This window comes from Vanacampus margaritifer, chromosome 12 (genome assembly GCF_051991255.1).
Source record: "Vanacampus margaritifer isolate UIUO_Vmar chromosome 12, RoL_Vmar_1.0, whole genome shotgun sequence".
Lineage (NCBI taxonomy): Eukaryota > Metazoa > Chordata > Actinopteri > Syngnathiformes > Syngnathidae > Vanacampus > Vanacampus margaritifer.
This window is the reverse complement of record NC_135443.1, coordinates 21,139,752-21,166,894: the sequence shown is the minus strand read 5'-3', so window position 1 is coordinate 21,166,894 and position 27,143 is coordinate 21,139,752. Positions and strand designations below refer to the sequence as shown.

At 36.8% G+C, this 27,143-nt stretch overlaps 1 protein-coding gene across 1 annotated transcript in view; it reads right to left on the bottom strand.

The window, feature by feature from the left end:
- The window catches only part of arhgef33 (Rho guanine nucleotide exchange factor (GEF) 33), a 144,728-nt gene that overhangs the window by 70,351 nt on the left and 47,234 nt on the right, over positions 1-27,143 (bottom strand). The window contains exons 4-5 of the mRNA XM_077581889.1: positions 25,243-25,435; positions 4,844-4,926 (exon numbers count right to left, since the gene is read on the bottom strand). The gene's annotated coding sequence lies outside the window, so the exon portion shown is untranslated. The remainder of the gene's footprint in view (positions 1-4,843; positions 4,927-25,242; positions 25,436-27,143) is intronic.

Genomic DNA, 27,143 nt, shown 5'->3' with positions numbered 1-27,143 from the left:
TCATACAGGTATCTGGGGGTCCACATTGACAACACACTCAGCTGGAGGGTACACGTTGGAAGTCTCTGCTCCAAACTCCAACAGCGTCTCTATTGCCTACGCAGACTGAGGGTCTATGGAGTGGAGCAGAGGATCATGCTGTTGTTCTACCGGGCTGCATTGGAAAGTATCATCAGATACGGCATTGCGGCCTGGTACGGCAACCTGACAGTGTGTGTGCAGTCAAGGTCACAGATTGCCGGTCTGGTGCGTACTGCCATGAAGATCATGGGGGTCAGGAATCATCCTTCCCTACAGATGCTTTATGAGCAGTCCGTCACCAGATTGGCACAGAAAATTGTTATTGACCCGACTCACATTCTGCATCATGAGTTCCAGCTACTGCCTTCCGGCTGGACCAGGCTGAACCGCTACAAGAACTCATTCCTGCCGACATCCATCAAATTGCTTAATAACCGACATTAACTAAGTGGTGCAATATATATATAGGAGTGTGTGTGTATTATTTATTTTAATTATCTCTCTATTCTGTTGTTTTTCTTACTGTAAACTACTGCTGCACTTCTTATTTAATTTGGATTTTATTTCTTTCTATTCTGTTGTTTTTTCCTTACTGTAAACTACAGCTGGACGGAGTCCAGGAAAAAGTTCCCCACGGGGAAAATAAAAGTATATCGTATCGTATCGCATCGTATACTGTATTTGTGTAAATTAGGCAAATTACTGGCAGTAAATTCCTGTAAATTACGTAGAATATGAAGAAACGGTTTCTAATTTTTACAATGAATTGCTGTAAAAGTAAATACAGTACGTAACTAAGTAAATACAGTACGTAACAAGAATTAGCTGGAAATTATTTTGCCAGTTATTTCTTGTAAATTCCACAGTCAATTTGTTACAGTGTATGTAAAGATTACTTTTTGATGGGGAAAAAAATATTTTTCTTGAAAAAAAAACTTTAATTTTATTTAATTATATTATATATTATATAATTTCATAATTATATATAGGCTATATATTTAAATTTGACAGAACTAATATATATATATAATCTTTCAGGGCGCCACAAGCCATGGCGCATGTTTCACAATCCAAAAGGAAAAAACAAACTTCTGTGCAGACACATACACCTTATCGGAGCTGCGTCACCCGCGGCAACGCGCCCAGTTTCTGCTCACTTGATCAAAGTGAAGCGCTGAAGAGCACGGGAGGCATCTTTAACTCTTTGACTGCCAGACGTTTTCAGAAATGGATTTAAGCATTTTGACTGATCTTTCAAGGTCCACAGAAAATGTTGTGTTTGGACTATGGAAACACACATACTACCAGATGAAAGATTGGACTCTTATCTTTCATCAGAAAAAAAAGTTAGTTTCTACCTTATTCCGTTCTTCAGTAATCAACAATAGAAAATGGTTACTTTCACCGAAATTCTCTGTTTTGAAACAAAAAGCGGAGAAAAAGAGCTTTTTGTGAAACGATGTTATTTCATGCACTCTAGTGAATTGTACACTTCTTTTTGTCCATGAATAATGCCACAAACACCTAAATAGTGCTTTACTTCTGTAAAACGCTTTCACCAACAATGAAAAAGTGTTTTTAGTTTGCAAAATACATTTATTTCCATTCAACAGTGTAACAATTTGACAAAACAATTTCGCAAACTATTTACAAATGTGTGCAACTGTGGTACTACTTACAATTATGTGGCTGTTTCAAATACAGTTTTTCTTTTTGTAACGCTCTCCTGAGTGCAAGGAGAGGGAGCAGGATTCGCACAACAGATTACTTTCACTTTCATTGTCCGTTTCGCGTGCAGACGTTACATTTTCTTGTCAAAAGAGAGTCATCGCTGCCCTCTAGGGGCCAAAAATAGTCATTAGGCACAACAGACTTGCTGAAAACTTTCACCACAGATGCGGAAGGGTTCCCTCTACCTGTTTCAAAAAAACAAACAAAAAAAAAAACTGTGTGGACGTCTTTTAACGTCTTTGGCGCTCCTCCGTAGGTTTTTGCAGAACGTCATTTAACGTCTTTGGCAGTAAAAGAGTTAAGTTGATGTATTTTTACACCTTTTTACGTTCTTTGATAAATTGCATTGTTTTGCTTTGTCTCATTTACGTTGTTATATTGTTGCAATTGCATCAAAACCAAAATACAAAACTCTGCCATATACTGTATGTCATAAGGAAAGCCGGGAATTCAAACCCAGGACCTTAGAACTGCAAAGCAGATGCAATGACCACAAGTCTACCAGGATCACCGTCAAAAAAATGAGGACCTCATCCCCTGTAATGACTCAAAATACGCTGCCAAAGTGATAAAAGGGGCAAGAAGGGGAAGGTTTTAGACTTACCCAGTCAATTCCCAGACGTAAAACCAACAGAGAATGCTTTTTTTGCCTTCCTACTAAGGAAACTTGTAAGGCGTAAATCCCCAATTAATTGTGTATAGGGCCTGACCTCATTTGGTTGATGGGTGAGCTGGAGTCTATTTTTTGTTTGCTTGTTAATTTGATTTGATCAATTTATTTTTAATTGGAAGCATCTTTTTATATTTACTGTATTTTTTTAAATTTTTATTTGTTGTTATTTTATGTTAATTAGATCTTATTGTAATTAAGGCTATTTTAGTTCACTTGTTTCTTTCAATTGAATTTTATTTAATAAATGTGAATGTAATCGGGGAAAAAACAAGGTCATCAAAATTCATGCACCAATTTCAGGTACACCTGCACAACCTTATTCATTTATTTTTTATTTTTTCTCAGAGCTCAATATTGTTCATTCGGTAATTTTACCGATTTGACATGTCATCATCATTGCTCTCCTTTATTTTTTTTATTTTATATATATATATATATATATATATATATATATATATATATATATATATATATATATATTTTGTATGTGGGTGAGTATGTGTGTATTCATTAGTTCACCTAAAACCTATTAAAAAATCCCATACCGTTCACCTAAACCGAACACTTCCAGCCAGAGTCGTGAGGCCGTCAAGAGACCCGAGGAAGGACCAAAGAAAAGAAAAGTCCAATGACAGTGACAATGACACAAACTACATCTAGTGGGTGGTGTCAGGTCGATAATGATCGACCTGACACCACCCACTAGATCACCAACCAGAGTCCTTCACCAACCCCGGTGACATCTAAATTCCAACAAATCAGGGAGACCTCAAGGGACCAAAAGGAGAGACTGAGGATAGGAAGGAAGGACAGACGAAGCAGAGTGAGATCCACAGACACCAGCCTCCACCGATTCAATGACCTGAGGAAGAAGCAGATTGTGACTGAATTTCGATAGATGCTGGTGTGGTGGATCTGGCATGCATGAAAATCTCGCGCCCTCAACCCAACGCAGCAGGACGGGGCACTGCAGGCCCGCCAGGCACCCCACCGGTCCACAGCCCCCGCTCCCCCCCACGAGCAGGTGAATCGGAGCAGAGGGAAATGATATCCCCTCTGCTCCGATTCACCCGCCTCCCAGGCATGTCAGTGAGTGTACGTGGTGCATTAAAAAAATAAATAGGGGGGGCGGCGGGGACATGGACAGGGGACCGCAGCACTGCTGTACTGTACAGTATACTGCGGTCTGCCCCAACCGATGGTGCTTCCCCCCCCCCCACACACACACACACAGTTGTGTGGTGCATTAAAATTGGAGAGGAGTTGTAGGGCGAAGACGGTGTTTCCACCGTATCCCGCCCCCAAAGTGTGTTATGTGCCCTATATGTCTATCAAAGTGTATTGTGCAAAACTAGTGCAGTGAGTTAAGAGGAGCGACCAGCGGGCCCCCCCCAACCGGGCGGGGGCGGGAGGCGCACCCGCACACCAAACCCCCACCCACCTCACCGGGAACCCGGTGGGCATATGGGACCAGCCCGGCACAACCTTATTCAAATGAATGCTCCTGTTTGATTGACACTGTCATTAGACTGTTCATTAAAAAATTAGGATTACTCTTGCGTCATACATTAATTTGATTACTGTGTTTAGTTATGAAGACTGAAATGAGTCATCGTGACTTCAGAGGAACTTTGAGGTCATGATAATGATCGATGCTAATGCACAAGCATCATTATACAAGTGAAATATTTGCAATATAAATCTTAGCGGGCATACAACAAAATGAATGACATAATTTGCAGTCCATCATTACTTAGCCACGAAGACAGACTATTTGTCCTTCAAATGTTTTAATTATTGTATTCAAAACAATGATGAGACGTCATTGTAATAGGCCTTTCGTGATATCACTTTTACTATTGTGGACTGAATGCATGGCAATTGTGTTTTTTCTTCCTCAATATGTAAAATTGTACTATATTGTGACGTTGATTTGAATTTCATTCATTTTTCAGCCCTTGATTTGTTTTGTTTTTTCAGGCAGCTTGATATTTTCATATGGTGATATGGTCACTTACATAATATACAGTGAGATTACAACAGAAGAAAAAAAAAGTACTATTAAAAAAAAGAAGAAAAAAAGAAAAGTTCCCATTGAGTTTCAAGAAATAAAAAACACCAATAAAGTTACAGTAAGGAATTTGAGGTTTCTCCTGTGGAAAATGTGGAATTCTGGGAATATCATGCTGAATTTTGTTACTCTTTTGAAGTTTTAATGGTTTGAATTAGTATGGCAAAAATGCTGGTGTTAATAAAATTTAAGAAATTATGTTTTTCCTTACTTGTTAAAGAAAAACTGTTTCTAACTACTGATTTAATCGAAAACACCACAGTGCTTTTATGTCTACTTTAAGTAGACAATTCATGTCAAACAATGAACAACTGTCATTTCACACCCACCATACATAAATCACAAACCGTACGATGGTGATGGTGGGCAGGGCCTCTTCTCGGGGCTCGCGCTCACCTGTCAGCCTTCTCCTTGTTCAACCAGGCTGCAGCTGCGAAGACCAAAAAAAGATGACTCAGCAAATATACCGTATCTGCCACAGGCTCAAACAAGCTCACTGACAAATGTGACAAAAAATTAAAGCGTGCATATGAGTCAACAAAAACAGCATCAAGTTTCCAGAGACTTCAACTAAGGGAGTATCTTAATGAACTTTTGTTTTTTTCTTTGGGCACCACTCTACAGAGGATGGAATGATATGGTAATGAGAGCATGTGTGATAATAACCATAAAAGAGGAAATGGAAATGGAAATGATTACAGTAATTCCACATGAGTTGCGTGTCTATCATGTGGTATGTAAGTTATTTAATTATACTGTGGTCAATTTATTAATCCCACCTGCATGACCACCGTTATAATAATACACGAAAACAAATAAACATGGAACTTTGTAAGAAGATTTTAGGAGGGGAAAAATGTTACAATAGTATTTTGTTCAACATTTCCTCCTCAAAACGATTTAAAATGGGGGGGGGGGGGGGTGCTTTTTGAGAATTTTGGATCAAAAAAGTGTTAGTTTTTTTATTTAGAATGATTTTTTCTGAATGCTTTGAGGGAAAAACATTGGCTTTTCACTACTGTAAAAACATTATAATTGAATAACAATGCCTCGGTTCCAGATATTGTGAAAGTACCCTGAATGCATCATGTTGCTAGCGCAGCAAGCATGTGACATGCATGTTATTCTGCCATGCGCGAGCGTATTTGAAATGGTTTAATGACACTGCAGTTGAGGTTTACTAAAAATAAAAAAAATAAACTAAACACACAACTAAAAATAATTACACACATTTTAAATACAAGACATATATGTTTTTAAAAACATCACCAGCTCTAAAGCTTAAGTCAATGCAAATTCCCAGTGTCATGCTAAATGCAAATTAGCATTGACTTCTGGGAGTGATATTCCTTGAAATAATGATTATTCACACACAATTTCCGTAATATAACAATATGACAGGTAAAATAAAATTTTTCAAAGGCACATATTTTTAACAATGTAAGAAAAACAACTTTAATTAACAGAGCTCAATCGCAACTTTCTTCTTCTGCTCTTTATCTCATTGTGTGTGTAAATCTATGCATGCACGGCCTCACACTGCCCCTAAGAGGCCAACATGCACACAGCAGGAACAGATTCTTCAAGGATTCGAGGAAGTTTTATTGTCATACTATCTGACTTCCCACAATATTTGCACAAATAACAATAGCTGAGCTCCCAGGTTAGCATCATAAGTCCCAAAACTTAAGCAATAAAATAAGATGAAATAAATACAATAAAGAGATAAGGGTGATGCTAACTCATGGTTTGATTGTGTTCAAAGACGCTATACAGCTAAGGTGTGGCTGAAGCAGACTGGAAATGCAAGAGCCTTTAATTTCACATGATATTTACTAAGTCATTTTGTACGTCACAAAAAACGAGTGTTTAAGAATATAATATTCAACGTGATAGGATGGCTTAGGCATGAGGCTATGATGGTACTTTCGAGTAGTTAAGTTTTGGTAGTTGAATTAATACAATGTTTTGAGGTCAATGAATGATAATATTTTATTAATCATGATTTCAATATCAATCAAAATAATCGTGATAATTATTTCCTCCCATAATCGCCGAAACCTAATACATCATGTTGTTTAAAAGCACCCTTACAATGTCATGAACCTGTTGAAAATCAATGAGTCATAATGAATAGCTGTGATTCTGCTGTGATAAGAAGTCATTTCACCTGGCGGGCACACGGCTGAACAAAGTCCACATTTCTAGAATGCTCTGCAAAAAAAAAAAAAAAGCAGTGGTGTGATCATCGCAAATATTCAGGTACTTTCCACACCACCAAGTTGTCGTCATCCCTAATGTCCACAAATGCACAACAAACCTTTCATTTGCATTCATAATTTTGTTCATGAGGTGAAACTTTCACTTGGCTTCTGCTTTGTTACTGATGGGGATTGAAAACATGTGTAAGAGAAAGAGAGAGAGCGAAAAAAGGTGATTTATTTCCATTACAAGTTGCCCGTGAGGTTGTTTTTACAAGATGTCAAAATGAGCTAAAACCTCAATGTGTGTCTTACTGGAAACGTTTCGTGAGCGCGGTGAAACGCTCGGGCCATGTGTGAGGCTTAGCGGTCGCTGAGGTTCGTTTGCTCTTCTGCTCCCAGCTCGCTTTTTTTCTTTTTTCTTTTCTCTTGTGCTACTCGTGACTTCCCACAAGAAAAGATGTCGCCAGGCGAGCGGGTGTGGCCGGCATGACACATTCCCGCTAGTAGATCTTCTCCATTTCTTTTTTTCCCATGCCTACTGTACGCATCAAAGAGGATTTCAAAAAGCAAATGTTCCACTTTAGTGCACCCCCAATAATCTCTTGTATTTATTAAAGATAAGTGAGATGAAAGAATTGGTTTATTTATTTGCCCCTTCCAAAAAAAGTGGTACTTCCTAGAAAACTCAATATATTTTGAGAAACTCTTTTTTGGAGATAATTTGTTTTATTTTTTCAGGAAACTTCACATGGCCACACCCAGAAAAAAAGCTGAGCCTTGATTGGAAATAATCTGAGCCCTGAGGCATTGTGATGTCATTTTCAGTCAACTGTGCCTGTGTCCAAATTCACAAGGCTGGGTCCTCCCAAGGACGGATTTGTTGGCTGCATGACGTCACTCCTGGCGCGACTAGACAACACGCACCGACTTACACTTGAATGGAGTGTCAGTCAATGCGCTACCGACAAGGAGCATTGACAATCCATTCATATGTAAGTTCGTGCGTGCTGTCGAGTCGCGCCGGAAGTGACGTCATGCAGTCAACAAATTCGGTCTTCGGAGGACCCAGCCTTGTGAATTTGGACACAGGCAGAGAGTAGCAATGGCAGTAGAAGACACAAGATAGCCGCCCCTGAACTGAATAAAAACACGTGGATTTTGCTGCTTTATTCATGTTCCACAAATGCAGTATTAATCAGAATACCATGTTTAGACTATATTAGGGCTGCATAAAACATATTGTAAAAGACAATTTTTGACTTGACTTCCTCTTTAAGACAGTCATCTATTTTTTATTATTTGAAAAAAATCAACAACAACAAAAAAGTACCAAACATACTTCTATACTTGTCACAGCTTTGACTTTTCAAGAAGAGAAATTAAATTGAAATTTTGACGGATGAATGTCCAACTTCCGGGTACAAGTGCCATAAAAGAATCACTAATTCAAATGTTCAAGCTTTATTTATTTTTTTTTATTTTTTTAAAGCCAGTAAAGCAAATTTGTTTAACACAATACATTTGCACACAACACATTCCATTTAATATTTTTTTTCTTTTATGTGAAATATATCTTAAGGTAATTAGTATTTAAGTAAAGTTTAAAATGTTCCTACATTCCAGTGAAGAATCAATGTTGAAACTGTATACAATGAGGCTTTTTTTGTGATTTTGATGGACACCTATTACACAAGTGTATCTAAATGTGGTCATTATGGCGGCATTAGGAGAGCAAAGTACTTTTTGAAGTGGTGTTTTGTGTAAAAAACTTGAGAACTGGGCAATTTTACCAGGCACAGCTCCAGGATTTTTTCCTCTCGCCCACAGCAGCACAACGATACATCAAGTGGCTGAGAAAATCAAGTAAAATGCTGGAGGGGATTTACTGAGGCTACAAACATTTCTGATGGGGACACAGTCTCTATGGAGGTAAATATGGTGCAAAAGTAACTTGTACTTGTAAAAAAATGTTTTTAGTTGTATTAAAAAAAAATTGTACCTGTATAAATTTGTATCTGTAAAAGTCGTGATTTGTACCTGTAAAAAAAATGTGTACCTGCAAAAAAAAAATTGCATCTGTAAAAAATAAATGTGTACCTGTAAAAAACAAAAGTGTATCTTTAAAAAAAAAAAGTGTACCTGTAAAAGTCGTGTACCTGTACAGAAAAAGAAGTACCTGTACAAAAGTGTAAATTTTTATCTGTAATAGTCGGGATTTGTACCTGTAGAAATGACAACTTGTAGTCAAAGAAGTCACCACTAGGAGTCACAAGTGTTTTTTCTGCTGCTGTCCAGCCACGTGACTTTTGCACCAAATCTCTCACTACAAATGGTGCAAAACCGATTCGTACTTGTACAGCACCGTGATTTGTACTCGTAGAAGAAGAGGGCGGGCTCTGGAGGATTTGGGTGGGCTAAAGCTCAACCTCATTGGTTGAGCGAACGACAGTGGGTTGAACTCAAATGACGCCACGTTTTTATCATTAATATGTACAAGTCCGAAATTCCAAACAGCCACACCAGTTTACGCGTCATTTTGGAGAGGACGTCTCAGGCGTGAAAATTTCAACATGGTTCAATATACAAACACCTTGTGGAACAGCTTAAACATTGGTTGACATGCAGAGCACTCAAAGTGGGCAGAAAGAAAGAAGTTTTAGTATGAAGGTAAGATTTATTGTACGATCATAGCTCGTAATCCGGTGCTAGCTAGCTCATCTCATGTTGTATATCGTATCGTATCGTATCGTATTGTTAATTGTCACGAAAACTGAACACATTGAAGTCCCGATTTTCATTTCAAGATTTGAAGCCTACCTTTGGACTGTGACTTTCTGTCCTGAATGTATTTACTTTTACCTAGGCCATTTGTATTATCATAGCTGAGACAGTGTAAACATACAATCAATAGCTTGTCCCTGCACTTCTTTAATGTCTTAAAAAACTACCTGGATACTTGAACTGAGATATATTAAGCTCGACACCCTTTCATATGATGTGAGTTCATGATGACATATTTGCTGTTTTTATTTCAAAAGCTTATACTGTACATACAGTATCCCATGTGTTGTTAAAACAAGTTTTGCAGTGAAATTCAAATGATCATTCTTAACACTTGTAAACATACACATCTGGCTTAAACACTGAAGCCAAATAAAAATAATGTAAATAGAAATGTTTATGAACAATATCTGTGTCTATCAGTATTACCACTATTTCTGATATTAAGATGTGGCAAAATCTTTGGTTTTTTTCTGGCTAACAAGATAAAGCTAAACGTTTAACTTATTATGTATAATGTCAGTGGCTGTGTTTTGATAATGACCCAGCTAGGAAGCTATGATTATTTTTTATTGTATGAATATGCTGACCCAACCATTCTGTTTGCACAGATGCCAGCATGCAGTCAATCAAAGCTACTTCTTGATCCATCTCTAGACGGTGGCATGTGGTGTGACATCAAACCTGCTTCAAAGTGGCTGTGAAGTCCAACAAATGAGAATCCTTGATACACTGGTTACTGTTCTGAGAGAATTTCACTGCAATCACCTTTGGGAAAGTTAAGAAATTATGCTTTCTAAATGTCTTCCAATTTTATGTTTGAAATGTTAAAGGAGTACAATTGAATCCATATTGAGAGTTATTTGAAATAGTCAGATCAAATAACATGTATCATTCAATAAACAAGATTGTGCATCATTTAAAATGTTTTATTTGATGTCCAGAAGAGCCGTTTCTGCATCCATTGCTGTGGTAGTGTCAACCTTGATTTGAAGATTGAAGGGGTATTCCATCAACGCAGCTAAAGAAAGCGAGACTCATGCAAAAAAAGCGAGGCTGGAAGTAACACCATCTCCGAATAAAGCGCCAAGTCGTTCCACTAACCCATTGCAACCGTGTCTAATCAGGGCTAATGTAAGCCAGGGTTGCATAGTCTGGCTTTGTACACGCTCCCGGGGTAGACAAGAAGCCCTGATGAGTCGATAGGCAAAATTGCAATCAATTATGTCAAAAGACAGTAAAACGAGAGCAGTATTGTTCTCACAAACAGAACAAAAGTTATTGGTGGAGCTGTATGAGGAATTCAAGACTCACCAAAAAAAGCAATACTGCTGCTATCAATAAGACGAGGGAAATATCATTGGCAAAAACAAAAAAATAGCCGACAGACTAAATGTATAAGTTATAATTGTTTCATGTTAGATGTGGATTTCACATTAATAGTGTTATTAATTATTGATTTAATGTAAAGCACTTCGAATTGACCTACATATTCATTCTTCACTGTTACATCTCAACAGTAGCCAAAAGCGATCATGGTAACAAGTCGGCAAGTAGCCTATAACAATATATATATAAAATACGATTAAATAGGTGTTGAGCTGTAAACATATGTTGCCCATCATTGTAGCCACCAGAAAAAAAGACTAAGGCCACTGCCACAGGTGGGGGACCTCCGCCTGCTACATTCACATCAGCGAAATAAAACAGGCTTTTCCTTAATCCGGCTTGATGGAATACCCCCCAGGTGTCATCTCCTGTCTCTTGGCTGCTTGCTGATGGAGTGGGTCATCCTTTTCACTGATGCTTCAGCAGTGTCTGCAGCAGTTGTCTCCGCCTTTTGAGCAAGATTTTGAAACTTGTGAGATTCTCATTTAATTAAAAATAAATAAACTAACATTTGACCTAGTTACTTTTGTTAAAGTAGCTAGGTGACAGTGACATTGCTCACATCTTAGTGATACAGATAGACTAGCATTTCAAAAGCAGAATAGCCAATATTTATATTCAAATAAGAGTAATGTTACATTGGAAAATTAAACTCAAGTAGAAATTAAAAGTGCAAAAAAAATACTTGCACAAATATTTCAGTACTGTGAGTGATGAGTAAACTAAGAGTTTAAGAGCCTTTTAAAAAAAACTGTTTGCAAAGCATACATTGCAAAAATACTGACATTTATCAAGAAATTGTAATATTTAAAATAAAATGATTAAATACAGAGGATAAAGGGTTGAGGTTAAAATACCTGTAGCAGCTTAAAGATTCACTCGCAGTAAAAACGTTTTGTTTTCATTTTATTATGATAGTAAGAGTACAGATATTTGAATATAATGTCACTCAAATACAAGTAGCTGAGTACAGTCCACTTTTGGTTATAGGTTTAGGTTGTCTTGTAAAACATTCAATAGGGTTCTGTAGCTCTATAGTAATTTTCACATCCAAGCACTAAGCAGCAGTTTTTGAGGTATTTTTAGATAATTTTTTTTACAGGTACAAGCTATTGATCGTATGTTTACACTGGTAGGCTTCAAATCTTGAAATAAAAATCGTGACTTCAATGTGTTCAGTTTTCGTGACAATTAACAACATGAGATGAGCTTGCTAGCACCGAATTATGAGCTATGATCGTACAATAAATCTTACCTTCATACTAAAACTTCTTTTACTTACTTTCTTTCTGCCCACTTTGAGTGCTCTGCATGTCAACCAACGTTTACAGGTGTTCCACGCGGTGTTTGTATATTGATTGAATCATGTTGAAATTTTTCACGCCTGAGACGTCCTCGCGTAAACTAGTGTGGCGACTCTGTTTGGAATTTTGGACTTGCATATTAATGATAAAAACGTATCGTCATTTGAGTTCAATCCACTGTCGTTCACTCAACAAATGTGGTTGAGCTTTAGCCCGCCCAAATCCTCCAGAGCCCGCCCTCTTTTCCTACGAGTACAGTGCTCTACAAGTACGAATCAGTTTTGCACCATCTGTAGCGAGAGATTTGGTGCAAAAGTGACTCCTAGTGGCGACTTCTTTGACTACAAGTTGTCATTTCTACAGGTACAAATCACGACTTTTACAGGTACAAATTTATACTTTTTACACAATGATGCAGCCCCAATTGTCTTGTAAAACATATAACATAAGCAAACAAACAAAATAACACTGATGAAATGTTTGTAGAAAGCACATTTGAATAATGAATCAATTGAGTTTTTCTTCAGCGTTATGGGCCTCAAGAAGTGATTTCCACGCCATTAGTGGCCGTCCACATTAAAGCAGTTGTAGTATTTAGGCCTGCACGCAGTTGTGGGGTATTTTAGTGCATTCAAACGTGGACATGACTGATGAAAGTTCGGTGAATTCCAGATTGACCCAAAAGTAGCCTACCGCCAAAAGAAAGACCAAACTAGTTTTCTTTTTTAAAGATACAAAACATGATTAAAGTTTTCCACTGACGTCTTGAGAAGTTATCATGCCTGAAATCTCCTTCAATACGGCATCTGCTTTATCATCATCATCATCATGATAAGTTGTTTCTCTTTCTTTGTGCATTGATAAGACTGTCAAAGGACACATTTATCCACTCCCATTTCCTTGTAGAAGCTTTAAGTAGAACACTGTTAATAATGTAAATGAGGATATGCAGAACAGAAAAGGGATGGAGGGATTAAGTGTTCTATGTTTCGACATGTAATTCCATATTGTTCCTCAGGAGGAAACAGTGATGATGTTCTTTTTTTCCCTGCACTTTTTTTTCCTTGCATTTCCCCCCACATGAAAACACTTTTAAAATAAATATTGGGGCAGCATTTTTGAGACAAAATGTTATTTCTTGAAGGGGCGTGGAATCTTTTATTCTTATTATTTTTTATTTATGGGCTTAATGACATTTTTCCATTTTCTATTTTTATTTTTTCCAGGAAAGTGTATTTTATTGACTGGAAAAAAAGTTATAATACCAACAAAAGTTTTTATTATTTTTTTAATTTTATTTTTTGAGGAAGGGTATTTACTTCAAAAATAACTGCACTGTTTTTAAAAATAGATGTAGGAACAAAAATATATTATAAAAAAATATATTTTTTGAGAGAAAAATCTTTTTATTATATATTTTTCTGAAATATTTTTGAGAAAGTTTTTTCTATTGTTGAAGTTATTCATGGTAAATTTGACATTTTATTGAAAGAACAAAGCTTTAAAACTACAACAAAAAAACATTTTTAGAACATTTGATTTTTGCACTCATTTTGTGTTTTCAAGAAAAATAAGTACACTGAAAAAAATCTAAAATGCGAGAATAAACTCACAATGTAGCTAGAAATTTTCCCCCCATATATTTGTCATGGTGAAGCAGCTTCAATGTTCCAAGTAACTATGAACAATTGTACGTTTGTTATAACGAGGCGGCCCTTGGTTGCTCTTACTTATGCCAGCAACTTCCGTATTAGCCACGATATCTTGCATGCTGCATTCCGTGCAATTTTTCTGTACAGTTACACCTCTTTTCTTGCAAAAAATTACGTACAAAAGCTGTAATAATGCCACAATAACCTGATTTCATCTCACCAACAACACAACATATTTGAGATCAAGAACCGGCTGTCTCTCTCGATCTACAACAACAACATAAAAGCCCAAGTTGTCACATCACTATTGTTTTTATTTCCTCACATATAATTCAAAATGTCCAAAAGTGTTACGGTGTGGTCACGGAGCGGCGTGGTGTCTGTCGGCGTGTGGAGTGGAGGACCCAAAATGCAGGAGAACCACACCAGGAGTGCGGGCAAGACTGGCGTGCTTTATTTTACAGAAAAACACTAACCAGGGTACTGGTTAGAATAAAATAAACAAGGAACTGAAAAGGTACAAAATCAAAATGACAGACTGAACTCCGTGTGACCGTGACAAGCGGCAATGATCCCACACGGACTGATCACCACCCGGGAACTAAATACACCCACACTAATTTGGTAACTAGCCACACCTGGGGCCAGGCACAAGTGGCTGAGGGCCCGGATTGGTCAACCCGCGGAAGGTCGGGAACCCACTCAGGGCCCTCAACCAAAGCCAGATCTTTCCAGACATGACAAAAAGGCGATGAAAGGAAAATGTGAAAAGGAACTTCACTGTCGGGGTAACACTTGTGACACTTTTCAAACCTCAGAATAGGAAACTAAGAAACTCTCAAACCCGCCCAAATGTCACTTTGGTGTTATGTTTCACTATAGCGTGATTTCCTATGTATAGTTAACATGTCTGTATGAACATATAATATTGCCTTCTTGTGTTTTGATGTACCTGTAAAGCACTTCGAATTTAATTTAATTAACTGACAAATTAACTTATCTTCTCTAATGTATCGCAGGCATGATATTAGTAGTAGTAATAGTAGTAGTAGTAGCAGTAGTAGTCTTATTATTATAGTCATCATCATCATCATTAACATCGTCACTATAATTCAGCAGCACCACCCTTGACACCTATTTTATTTTATTTTTGTTTGAACAATACTGTACTTGGATGTGCATTAGACAGTGTTTCTTTTGTGCGCATGTGACGGAGTGTGTGCTTCTTCTGAGACATGCCCGGACATATTCTCAGTCACTCAGTTAGACAGGCAGTCAGTGGTGCACAGTGCACACATACACACACACTACAGAGAAAATGAGGGCAGTGAAGTCCAAATGTTATCGAGTATGCAAATTTATGCCACACTGTCATTAGAAAAAAAGAAATCAGGCCATTTGTGTTTGTTTAAATGATTTGTGCTTCTTATCAAATGCGAATGATAACAACTACAGCGAATGTATGTATTTGTGCATGGCTTCTTGAGACTTCATTGTGGGTCTACTCATGATAGAGACGGCTACTAAATTCAATGTGAAGCAAAAAGGAGACAGTTTTTTTCTCATGATTAAATATGAATTTTTACCCTATTAAGCACAACAGTAAAATGTGATGAGCTTTTGAGTGCAGGAATGCCTTCAAAATGGCCATTTGTTAGGCCATGGTTGGTGAATGTGTGTGATTTTGAATACGGACTAAAAACTAATGTCAAGTCAAGTAAAAAATGGTCAACCTTCACGATATTCTGATTATTATTTTGGAATATAAATGAAACAGCAAAATACACTCATTTTTATCAATCTCAGGGGCGGCCATTTTCATCACAGTGCCCAAGGGCTTACCTTGTGAAGGTCACATGGTCAAACCCAGAAAACAGGTGAGCCATGACATTCATTACCTGAGCCCTTTGGCACTGTGACGTCATCTTCAGTCGACAGCAAGTGTCAAAATTGCCGCCCCCAGAGATGGATGGGGGAAAACGTGTGGATTTTGCTGCTTAATTTATATTCCACAAACCTAAGAAAATATTTGACTTGTCTTCCTCTTTAATGGTATAAATATGAATTTTGTTTCCATAGACAGAAACTGAACGGAAAAAGAAAAAAAGTTTAACCTTGAAGGAGTCCTGAAAATTGCCAAACTGACCCTGAAATGGCCACTTTGAACCAAATGGCAGATCTGCTATGTCATTTCTGTGGCTTATTGGAACTTTTGTGAGTCTACTCATGATAATTACAGCTATCAAATTAAAAATTTTACAAAACCAAACCAGGTTCAGGAGCTGCATTTTCAAATTTGACTCTAGTAAGGCTGCTTCAAAGGAAAATATCAGATGTCCTGGCTTGGCTTCTTGAGACTTTTTTGATAAGCATGTCTATCAAATGCCATGTTGTTGCCAAGCAAAATTGGATTAGTGTCTGAATTTGAAAATATTTTCGACTTTGGTCCGTGTGAAAGCTCTAAGTGGCCATTTGGCCTGAGGCTGTTGAATGTCTGTGACTTCTGGATTGGGTGTGAAACAATTAGCCCCAAAGACACAATTCAGATTGGATACTTGGACAAACATGAAACAGAAACAGAAAGAGGAGTTTTAGGCAAGCGCAAGCAGGTGGCAAGCACACGTGAGTCGCGTCACGAGGTTTCCGCACTCTTCTTCTTTTTTCTTATCGTCCTCATCACCATATAATCTGTGCAGTGAGTCATTGCCGGCACATTGTCGTGTAACAGTAACTTGACCTGCTACGCCCGTCTACTTTCTACTTCCTGCATTACTTTCACGTCTTCTCCTACCCGACCCAAAATAAAAACAACTTTCAACATTTTGTATTTCATCCACTTTTGACAATCAAATGTATAATTTCAAGCACTTTTTTAACAGAAAAAATTGTGTTGGTTTCTCTTGGCAAAATGAGGGCACACATTGTTTTGAAGTTATTCAACATATATATCTAAAGTAGTGCAAAGTGCAAGAAGGGCAACATGTTAATGATTAAACAAGCTCGACATAACAGTCTTATTTCATAGCAAGTGTTAGATAAGACACCGTATTGACCATATGAACACAATAATTCAGTCATATTTTTACACCAATTTAGTGTTTGTTGACTATGTAAACAATATTTCCTCATGATCTGGCCTAATAGTCTGGATATTTCGCTTAAAAAAAATAAAAAATAAAAAATGATTTTATATATATATATATATATATATATATATATATATATATATATATATATATATATATATATATATAATATATATATATATATATATAAATCAGCCCAATTTCACTTAGCAGCATGAAATTTGGTAGACATATCTGTCGATCGTCAGAAGACATACAAAAGACCTATCGCGAGATGCTGTAACTAACGTGAGACCTACAGCGAGACCGGGAATACCCAACATGGCGGCGCCCTGCTGCTAAAATAGAACTAGCTCTATTATGCTAAACCAAATCCGAATTTAACCACCATATAACTTGGCTTTTCTCTTCTCTCTTTCATCCGGCAGATTTGGAATGCCACCCAGCGTGGAGGACCTTGAACGTTTCTTCGACGGATACTTTTACAGCTGCGCGATGGAGGATCCTTCCTTCGAGAAACGATAAAATGACTCAGCGACGGACACGGACGATCTTGTTACTATGGACATTTCGGTCAGTATGCTGGACTCCATAAATAAAAAAAACTAGATGTCCTCTGTTTCATCCGCGAGGACGTTAAAGAATTAAAGGTGAGTTTGGAATTCGTCGGTCAACAGGTAAGTGACCTCCAACGAGATAATGCCAAGTTACGCTCGTCACTCGCGGCTGTTTCAGCAGAGTTGGAAACAATTAAAAAGGAGAATAAAATATTAATATTAAAAGAAACGGTTCTGGATGTCCAATCCCGTAGCATGCGGGAGAATTTAATATTCTCAGGCATATCCGAGAATACCTCTGACAATCCAGAGGCCAAGATAAAAAAAATTATGACGACGTTGTTAAAAATACCTCAGAAGATGGTAAATAATATCTCTTTTCACCGGGTACATCGGCTTGGAGCCCGAAGGGGCAACAAACCCCGTCCTATTATCGCTAAGTTTAAACATTTTAAACAGAAAGAATTTGTTAAAAGTAAAGGACGGGAGCTTAAAGGGACCTCTTACGGGTTGAATGACCAATTCCCGAGAGAGATTAATGAGCGGCGAAAAGTACTGTTTCCTATAATGAGACAAAATAGGCAGGAGGGTAAACGGACTACGATAGTCGTTGATAAGCTATACATCGATGGCCAACTATTCCGAAACCCCAACTCCACTCCCTGACTGTTCTAATTGGCATTGGTGGAACTAAACTTTGTTTGATTATTAGATGTATACATGTACTGTATATGTGGTTATAAAACCAAAAATATGAATACTCATTATGTCTAAGCTATATTACAAATATAATATTAATACATAACTATATCTAAAATATATTTAAACAAAAAATCTCGCTTAGGTTACTAGTTACTGGTGTATTGTTACATGTTTAATCCCCTGCTAATTTCCTTAACTTTTACCTCCCTCCCCGTTTTTTTACTGTTATATTCACTTACACGTTACCTCATATTTCACACAAATTACATAAACCACCTAACCACTTTGACTCTATCCTATAACATGCCAATATTAACAAATAGCCTATACAGATATATACACAGGACTGAGTCTATATTGTTTGTATGCATAAATTAGTTCTGGTTTCCTGGAATGTCTGTGGCACTCGCTCACAGGCAAAAGGAATAAAAAAATTTAGACCATCTCTAAAAATTAAAATTAGATATTCGTCTCCTTCAAGAAACCCACCTACAAAAATCTGAAGAAAAATTACTTATTGATAAGAATTTTAGTCAAGTGTACTCCTTATAACAGTAGACAAAGAGGAGTCTGTATACTCATACATAAGAATTTATTCTTTACTCTCAATAATACAGTAACAGACCAAGAGGGCCGATACATTATTATTCAGGTGACTATATTTAATAAAATATATACATTTGGTAATTTATATGCGCCTAATAATGATGATCCGGCCTTTTTCCATGATTTTTTCTCTCAGCTGTTTGATTTAGCAGCAAACTTTTTATTATTGGAGGAGACTTTAACACAGTCTTAAATCCATTAATAGATTGTTCTAATAATACAACATGTATAAGGCGATTACAATCTACTAAAGTAATAGGGGAATATATGGATAATTTTGGCCTCGGCGACAGCTGGTGACTTAAAAACCCAACGAAGAAGCAATTTACCTTCTTTTTTGCTGTCTTTTTCAAGAATAGATTTTTTTCTTACAAATAATTCTATTGCTGATAAAATTGTTACAAAAATACATCCTATTATTATTAACGACCATGCACCAGTCTCCCTTACCCTACAAGTTGATTATTCCTTTAAACCACCCCGACATGGCGTTTTAACATCTCACTGCTAAATGACGCAGAGTTTGACAAAATTATAAGAAGAGAGTGGGCAGACTTTGGTGAAATAAATGACTCTCCAGACTTATCTCCATCTCTTCTCTGGGAAGCTGGGAAAGCGGTAATTAGAGGTAAAATTAATATTATATTCATCTTATAAAAAGAAACAGGATAAAAATTTAGAAAAAGACTTGGAAGATAAAATTTAACAACTGACGGATGAGTACGCAATAAACCCAAATAACCAAATACGGACTGACTTACAAAATAAAAAAATACAGTTTGACCATATGTTATCTAAAAAGACAGAGTTTATAATACAACAATTGAGATACAACAACTTTGAATATAATAACAAATCAGGTAAATTTCTTGCAAACCAACTTCAACGTAATCGGGAGAAATCTCTTATAACGGCTATTAAATTGACAACTGGTGAATTCACACAATCACCAGAAGAAATTAATCACATTTTTTATAACTATTATCGCAACCTATACTCAGAAACTAACAAGCCTAACCCTGAGCATATTGAGGCATTCCTCAGTAGCTTAAATATACCACCTTAGTTAACTACTGAACATAAAGATGTTAGATGCACCACTTAATATAAACGAGCTGTACTGTACAGTGCTCTAGATAGTTTGCCTAATGGCAGAGCACCTGGCCGGGATGGTTATCTGGCTATATTTTTAAAGCACTTTTGGTTAATGCTTGCTCCATTATTCTTAAGAGTAGTAACATAAATTAAAACTAATGATTACATACGCCCACACATGAATACAGCAGCAATTAAACTTTTATTAAAGCCAGAAAAAGACCCCCAAGTTACCGTCCAATTTCACTAATTAACATTGATATTAAAATTATCGCTAAGGCTTTCGCATCTAGACTAGAAACAGTAATCTCGACAATCATTCATAGCAACCAAACAGGCTTTATTAAAGGTCGTCACTCTACTAATAATATTAGGAGGCTCTTTAACCTTATTAGCATGTCACAGCGGCATGATAAAAAGCCAGTTATTATATTGTTGGATGCAGAAAAAGCTTTCAACAAAGTTAACTGGTCCTTCCTCTTTGATGTTTTAAATACATTTGGCTTTGGGAAGTCATTTATTCACTGGGTGTCAGTATTATATGATTCTCCTAAAGCTACAGTTACTACGAATGGGATTATATGTTAGAGTTTTACTCTACAGAGAGGCACAAGACAGGGATGCCCACTGTCCCCTTTATTATTTGCAATATTTATTGAGCCACTTGCATTAGCCATACGCCAGGAAAGAAAGATTCAAGGAATTCACTCTGGGTTAACAGAACACAAAATTAATCTATATGCCGATGATATTTTACTTTATTTAGAAAAGCCTGCTGTTTCGTTAGGGGAAGTATTTAATTTAATAACTAAATTCTCACATTTATCAGATTATTCTATTAACTGGACAAAATCAACACTACTACCTATTACAGAAAATTCATGGAACCCTGCAAACCAGGACCCACACTATTCATTTCCTATAGGTAATTTAAAATACTTAGGCATAAAAATCTCACCTAAATTAACTGATTTAATTCATTTAAACTTTACTCCACTTCTGGATAGCATTTATAGTGACTTGGAGCGCTGGAATAATCTTCCTATTTCTCTAATAGGACAAATAGCCACCATTAAAATGAAAGTTTTACCCAAAATAAGCTATTTTTTCTCAATGATTCCATATAAACCTACGGCTAACTGGTTCCAGTTGTTGTACTCGACTGTTACAAAATTTTACTGGAATAAAAAAAAGAAAAGATTAGTCTATCTACTCTTCAGAAAAGTAAATCCAAAGGAGGTCTAGAGGCACCACATTTTATGCACTACTATATAGCTTACCAGCTGCAATATATCATTCTATGGGCACAACCCAACAGAGATACTAACTGTTGGCTGGAACTAGAACAGAAGGATTGTAATAACCTGACTTTTAGATTTACTCTTTATTACAACATAGATTAAGCAACACAATTGTTTTAAAAACCCAATGATTTCCGCCACCCTGGCTGCCTGGTGGAAGGCACTAGAAATTACAAAAGCCCAAGTGGAGCCCTGTATGCTTTCTCCCCTATGACATAACCCCGACTTTCAACTTAACAACCCAATCGTTTTATTTAGGTGTCTGGGAGCAGAAAGGAATTACACTTCTCCACCATCTTTTCTCAGATAAGATGTTTATATCATATACATTCTTGCTCCAAAAATACAAAATACAAAACTGTTTTTTTTTTTATATTATCTGCAAGTTAAAAGTATGATAAAGAAACAAATTCCAACACTTCGGGGTACGCTCCAACCGCCTGTTTTAACTAAAGATATTACCAAGCTTTCTCCGACAACAACAAAGAAACTCTCAAAAATATATAAGTTACTTTCGTATACTGATAAAATGTATTTACCCATCTCGAAATGGGAGACAGACTTATCTATATTTACAGAATCTGACTTTTGGATTCAAGTTTGTGATAACGTATTTAAAATGACAAAACACACAAATTTACAACTTATCCAATATAAAATTATTCATAGAACATACATTACTCAATATATGATGAAGAAAATGGGACTCTCAGACTCATACATTTGTCTCCAGTGTTTACAAAACACTACAGACACTTATTTTCATGCTTTATGATTATGCACTCCGGTTATGTATTTCTGGATTTAAGTCTTAGAAAAACTTTCCACTATCTTGGACTGTAGGATACCTTTATCTCCAAACTTGTGTTTGCTAGGTGACCTAACAACAACTGACTTACCACGTAAACAATTTCAATCTACACTTGTAGCCCTTACTATCGCGAAAAAAAAACAATTCTTGTTAACTGGAAAAATAAACGAACTCTCAATATCGACCAATGGTCTAACCTCCTCATAAATCACATTTTAATGGAAAAAATATCTGCCTTGAATAAAAACCAAATATAAAAATGTATAGAAACAGGTGTTGTGCCTGCCCCGCTCCGGTGAGCCTCCAGGCACCTAGGGCGGGCCCCAGTATCCGGTGGGCGAGCCCTATCGCCCCGCCGGGCTGGTTCCATATGCCCACCGGGGTCCCCGTGGGGGGTTGGTTGGGGTGGGTGGGGCTTTTGTGGGCGGGTGCGCCCACTGCCCCCGCCCGGTTGGGAAGGGCCCCGCTGGTCGCTTTTTTTTTTTAATGCACCACATAGTGTACACTCATTGACACGTCTGGGAGGCAGGTGGATCGGCGCGGGAGGATATCATTTCCCTCTGCTCCATATCACCTGCTTCCAATTTTAATGCACCACACACACACACTTGTATATACAGGGTTGGCTTTCACTAAGTACGCTGGCGTGACGACCGAGGCCTTTGAAAATGTGTTTGTTAGTTAGAAGGCTACTTCCTGGTTCACTGAGGACAACAAACTACCCCCTAACCCTAACCCTGATTCCTGGAGGGATTTTTCCATTGAAAATAAATCCCTGTATCATCACATTTAACCAGATCCTTGGTGAAATTTAAAGTCTTCTTCTTTTCACGCAGCATAATTTTGTTTGTTTGTTTTTTCCCATAACCCTGTAAAGTACAACACTTTAAAAAAAAACTCAAAATTGGGATGGAATGTATTCCATGTAAAAAAAAATATATTCCATGTAATATATATATATATATATATATATATATATATATATATTGTATATATATATATATATATATATATTACATGGAATATATATATATATATTACATGGAATACATTCCATCCCAATTTTGAGGGTTTCAGTTCTTTCCAGATTAGACTAAATATGTCCTACTACATGAAGCAAGCAAATAGCTCACAAAAGTACTTCAATTTGACCTTGTTTAAGACACACTATGCCAACCTCTGTAACTATTAACGTAACGTTAGCCATTTGACCTACTTGTGAGCTTTCTTCATTTATTTTTCTGCTCAAAAACTATACAACACACTCAAACACACATGAATACAAGAAATTAGCGTGTGATTTGAACCGTCATAATTTCCTGTGCAGTGACTCACTTACTCGCTCACTTCTGCTATATGTCTGGAAATGAGAAGCACGCAGAGCTTTATAGGGAGACAAATATATCTCAGTACCTTTCACACTCATGCACACAGACACACATACACACAGACACATGCATGCGCACAGACACACACATGCACGTTTTTTTTATGACCTGCCTACCGTCCTGGTTGTGAAACAGCTGAACCGTGTCTACATCGTAATTAAATACGGGAAAAAACAATCAAAATGTTCATATAATGGAATTTTCCTTTAATTGCAATCTTGACAATCCTACTTTCTCAAATAAGTGTACAGACAGGGAAGATTTATGATATAAAATATACTACAAAAGCACAACCTAGGTATACATTATCTGTGTTATGCAAACATTTCTGCAAAGATGCACAGAAATATCCCAGTGCGCATTGATTAATTTTATAGAATTATCTTAATGTTTTTGTTGTTGTTTTTTACATTGAAAACAATGCAAATACAATGCACATTTGTAATGTTAAAAATATCATTGTATTTTTTTTTATACTTTACATTTTATATGTATAGAAGTATTAAGTATACAATTATATACAGTGCCTCCCTCACTCGATCGGGCCGGCCCACAAGTAGTGAAAATCTGTGTGTATTTGATTTCCATTGAAATGCATTATGGAAAATCAATCAATCAATAAATATTCTTCAAAGAAACACTGATAAACCTCCAGTGTTTTCCCACAAGAATTGGGTTAATGGCGAAAAGATAAAAATAAAATTAATATTAAAATAATTAAAGAAAAAAAATCGTGATTAGTTCAATCCGTTGCTGTTGAACTGCGAGTAAAAAAAAAGAAAAGAAAGAAAACTCACATGGAATATAATCAATATTTGATATTTTATGCACATGCAATTTGTATAACAATAAAATACATTTTGGTTTAATATCATCAAATGCTTTTTTTTGTTTTTACATTATTATGCATAAAATATTTGTTTTAATTATGAAATTGAATTACATAAATGATTATATATTATAATAAAAACAGCATTAATTATATGTAATTATAATTTATACAAATACAGTAATAGTTAAATGATGCATAATTAAATGTAACAAATACAATTTACTAGGGATGGGCGAGCGGTATTGGTATCGGGCTGATACCTGGCCTTATTTTAAAGTATCACTACTCGCAACAGTGGCTATCGGCCGCCCTCTTGTGGCCATTTTACAACCAGGAACTAGAAATTAGAATAAGCTATTAATTTCATCCAATTTTAAATGAAACTCCTATATTGGGATATATTGTTTTTTGGGAGGAAATTTTATGTACAAAAAGTACTAGTGGTATTGGTGCTTGGTATCGGTATCAGCAGCTACACAAGAGTTGAGAACTCGTATGAAAAAACGTGGTATCAAATAAAAAAATTAATAATGAATTTAATATAAAATTTTATATAAAATTTAGGAATAAATTCAAAACCCACTTCTGAACTAATATTTAGGAATCAGTTAAAGGTTGTATTGAAATAATTAAATTCCTAATATTTGCATTTTTCTTTAAGACCACCTCCAAATGAACCTTCATGCAGCCTTTTCATGTGTATTTTTCTTTTAAAATGTTTATGTGAAAACAGAAGGAGTTTGAAAATCCTGTATTGTGTGCACTTGAAAGGGCAGATGTTCACATTTTGGCTTACTCTCATCAGTTATTTTTAAAAAGTGCACCCAAAATGAACTTGTGCTCATCTTCCATGTCGGTCATTGCACCATCCGCCATGACCTCAGCGTGCAAGCTGTTGCGCCACCAATGCCGGAAAGAGCGCAAATGAAACCTCAACACCTGGACAACCACGACCACAAAATTAAAACTCTCTGCAGGTGTTTTACAGCCATTTGATGCAATTTGGCAACATAAGGAGAGAGGGAAAAAAACACTTACTGCCTCTTAAATTATCCAGGAATCCTTTTTCCTTCTTTGCATGATAGGAGAAAAGAAATCCCCGTGGGGGGTAGAAGTGTTGCCAAAAAAGAAGCAGAGCGGCAGCTGCAGAGCGCTTCTCCGGCCTGCAGTCACACCCTCGCACCGTCCCGTGATGGCGATGAAGTCATAAGGCTGACTCAGCAATATGGAGCTGTAGTACAAAGAGAGACAAAAAAAGACAAAAAAAAGACAACAAAAAAAACATGAGGTCGATGCTTCAAAGACAAACAAGTTGACAATTCACCACCATGTGGGAAATAAAACACCGAAAGTGAGGTACAATTTCAGGTTAAACCTAAAATGTATAATAAACTTTGCAGGTGACCCTAATTTGACCTTCTGTAAACTTTTAAACCACTTTTTGCACAGCTGTTAAAACATGTTGGTAAGTCAGTTTGCTGCTGATTTGGTTAGCAACAGTCAACTATTTAATTAATGTCCGTGTGTGAACAAATGAATTGAGGTAATTACAGGTTTCGGATGGGAAAAGGGAGGCGTCTATTTAAGGGAGGTGTTTATCTGCAACATTTATCAGCTTTCAATGTGATGGCGTTCGCAAGCAGAGAAAGTGTGTGGGCGGGGTTTGTTCTCATCTTATGAGCATGTGTCATTGTGGGCAAAATGATGTTGCCAAGGATTCAAGTGATTAAATTGTTCTTCCTGTTAAAACATGCAGGACAAGCCAATTCATCTCCAGCACTTTCCGTCATGTGTCAACACCAAATTCACCAAACACAAAAGTCACATTGTCGAATCAGTTCATCCATCAAAGATGAATTCCGAGAGTCAGATTCAGATCATATCTTAAGTGTCATACGTTTTCCCTACAATGTATTGTACAGTATTCGTAAACTCAGTTTCACTTCTGGTGTGGTCTGTGTACAGTTATTGGCTGACTTTTTAGAGACAAAAATCAAGGTCAATCAGTGGAGCAACACTCGGGTGACCAAAAGTCTTCTTGAGGGAGGACATTTGGAAGGACTGACCATTTTCTTCCGGGCTTTTATAAATTCATGAAAATGTCCGATTGGTATTGTGTGACTAATAGGAGTTGAAGTACACTGTGTAACTGCGACTGGTAACACAATTTCAAAGCCGGGGCAAGTGTCCTCTTTTTTTGGGAAATGGGAATATGGTCACCATAATTACAACACTGATTGGTCAATATGTCACGCGGTCCCTGGTACAAACAGAATGGTGGCCATTTTGATTCTAAGCATTTTGGGCAAATTGACAAAGTCCTACTAGAGAATTTACCCAAATTGCCCCAAAACAGAAGTAATAATATAGACAAATGATTTCCAACTTTAACATGTCTTTTATCCATGCCAGCAACATAGAGTGTCAGAACTAGAGCTCAGACTAACAAGAATATCCAAATTCGCTATTTGTTTACCGTTTAAGCAGCAAATTCAAAATTAACTCGAATAATTTACTAATCACACCAGTTTTCCTGTCCAACTTAAAAATCACAGTCAAATTTAAACTGCCTACATTTCTTAACTCAAATGTAACACATAAGCAGTGTATCACTTTACAACTCATAGACAAAAATAATGTAATGTAACTGCTGACTTCTTTTCCTTTCAGCTTTTCCCTTCAGGGGTCGCCACAGCAAATCAGTTGCCTCCATCTAACCCTGTCCTCTGCATTCTCTGCTCTCACACCAACTACCTTTATGTCCTCTTTAACTACATCCATAAACCTCCTATTTGGTCTTCCTCTAGCCCTCCTGCCTGGAAACTCAGCATCCTTCTGCCAATATACTCACTATCTCTCCTCTGGACATGTCCAAACCATCTCAGTCTGGCCTGTCTGACTTTATCTCTAAAGTCTCTAACATGTGCTGTCCCTTTGAT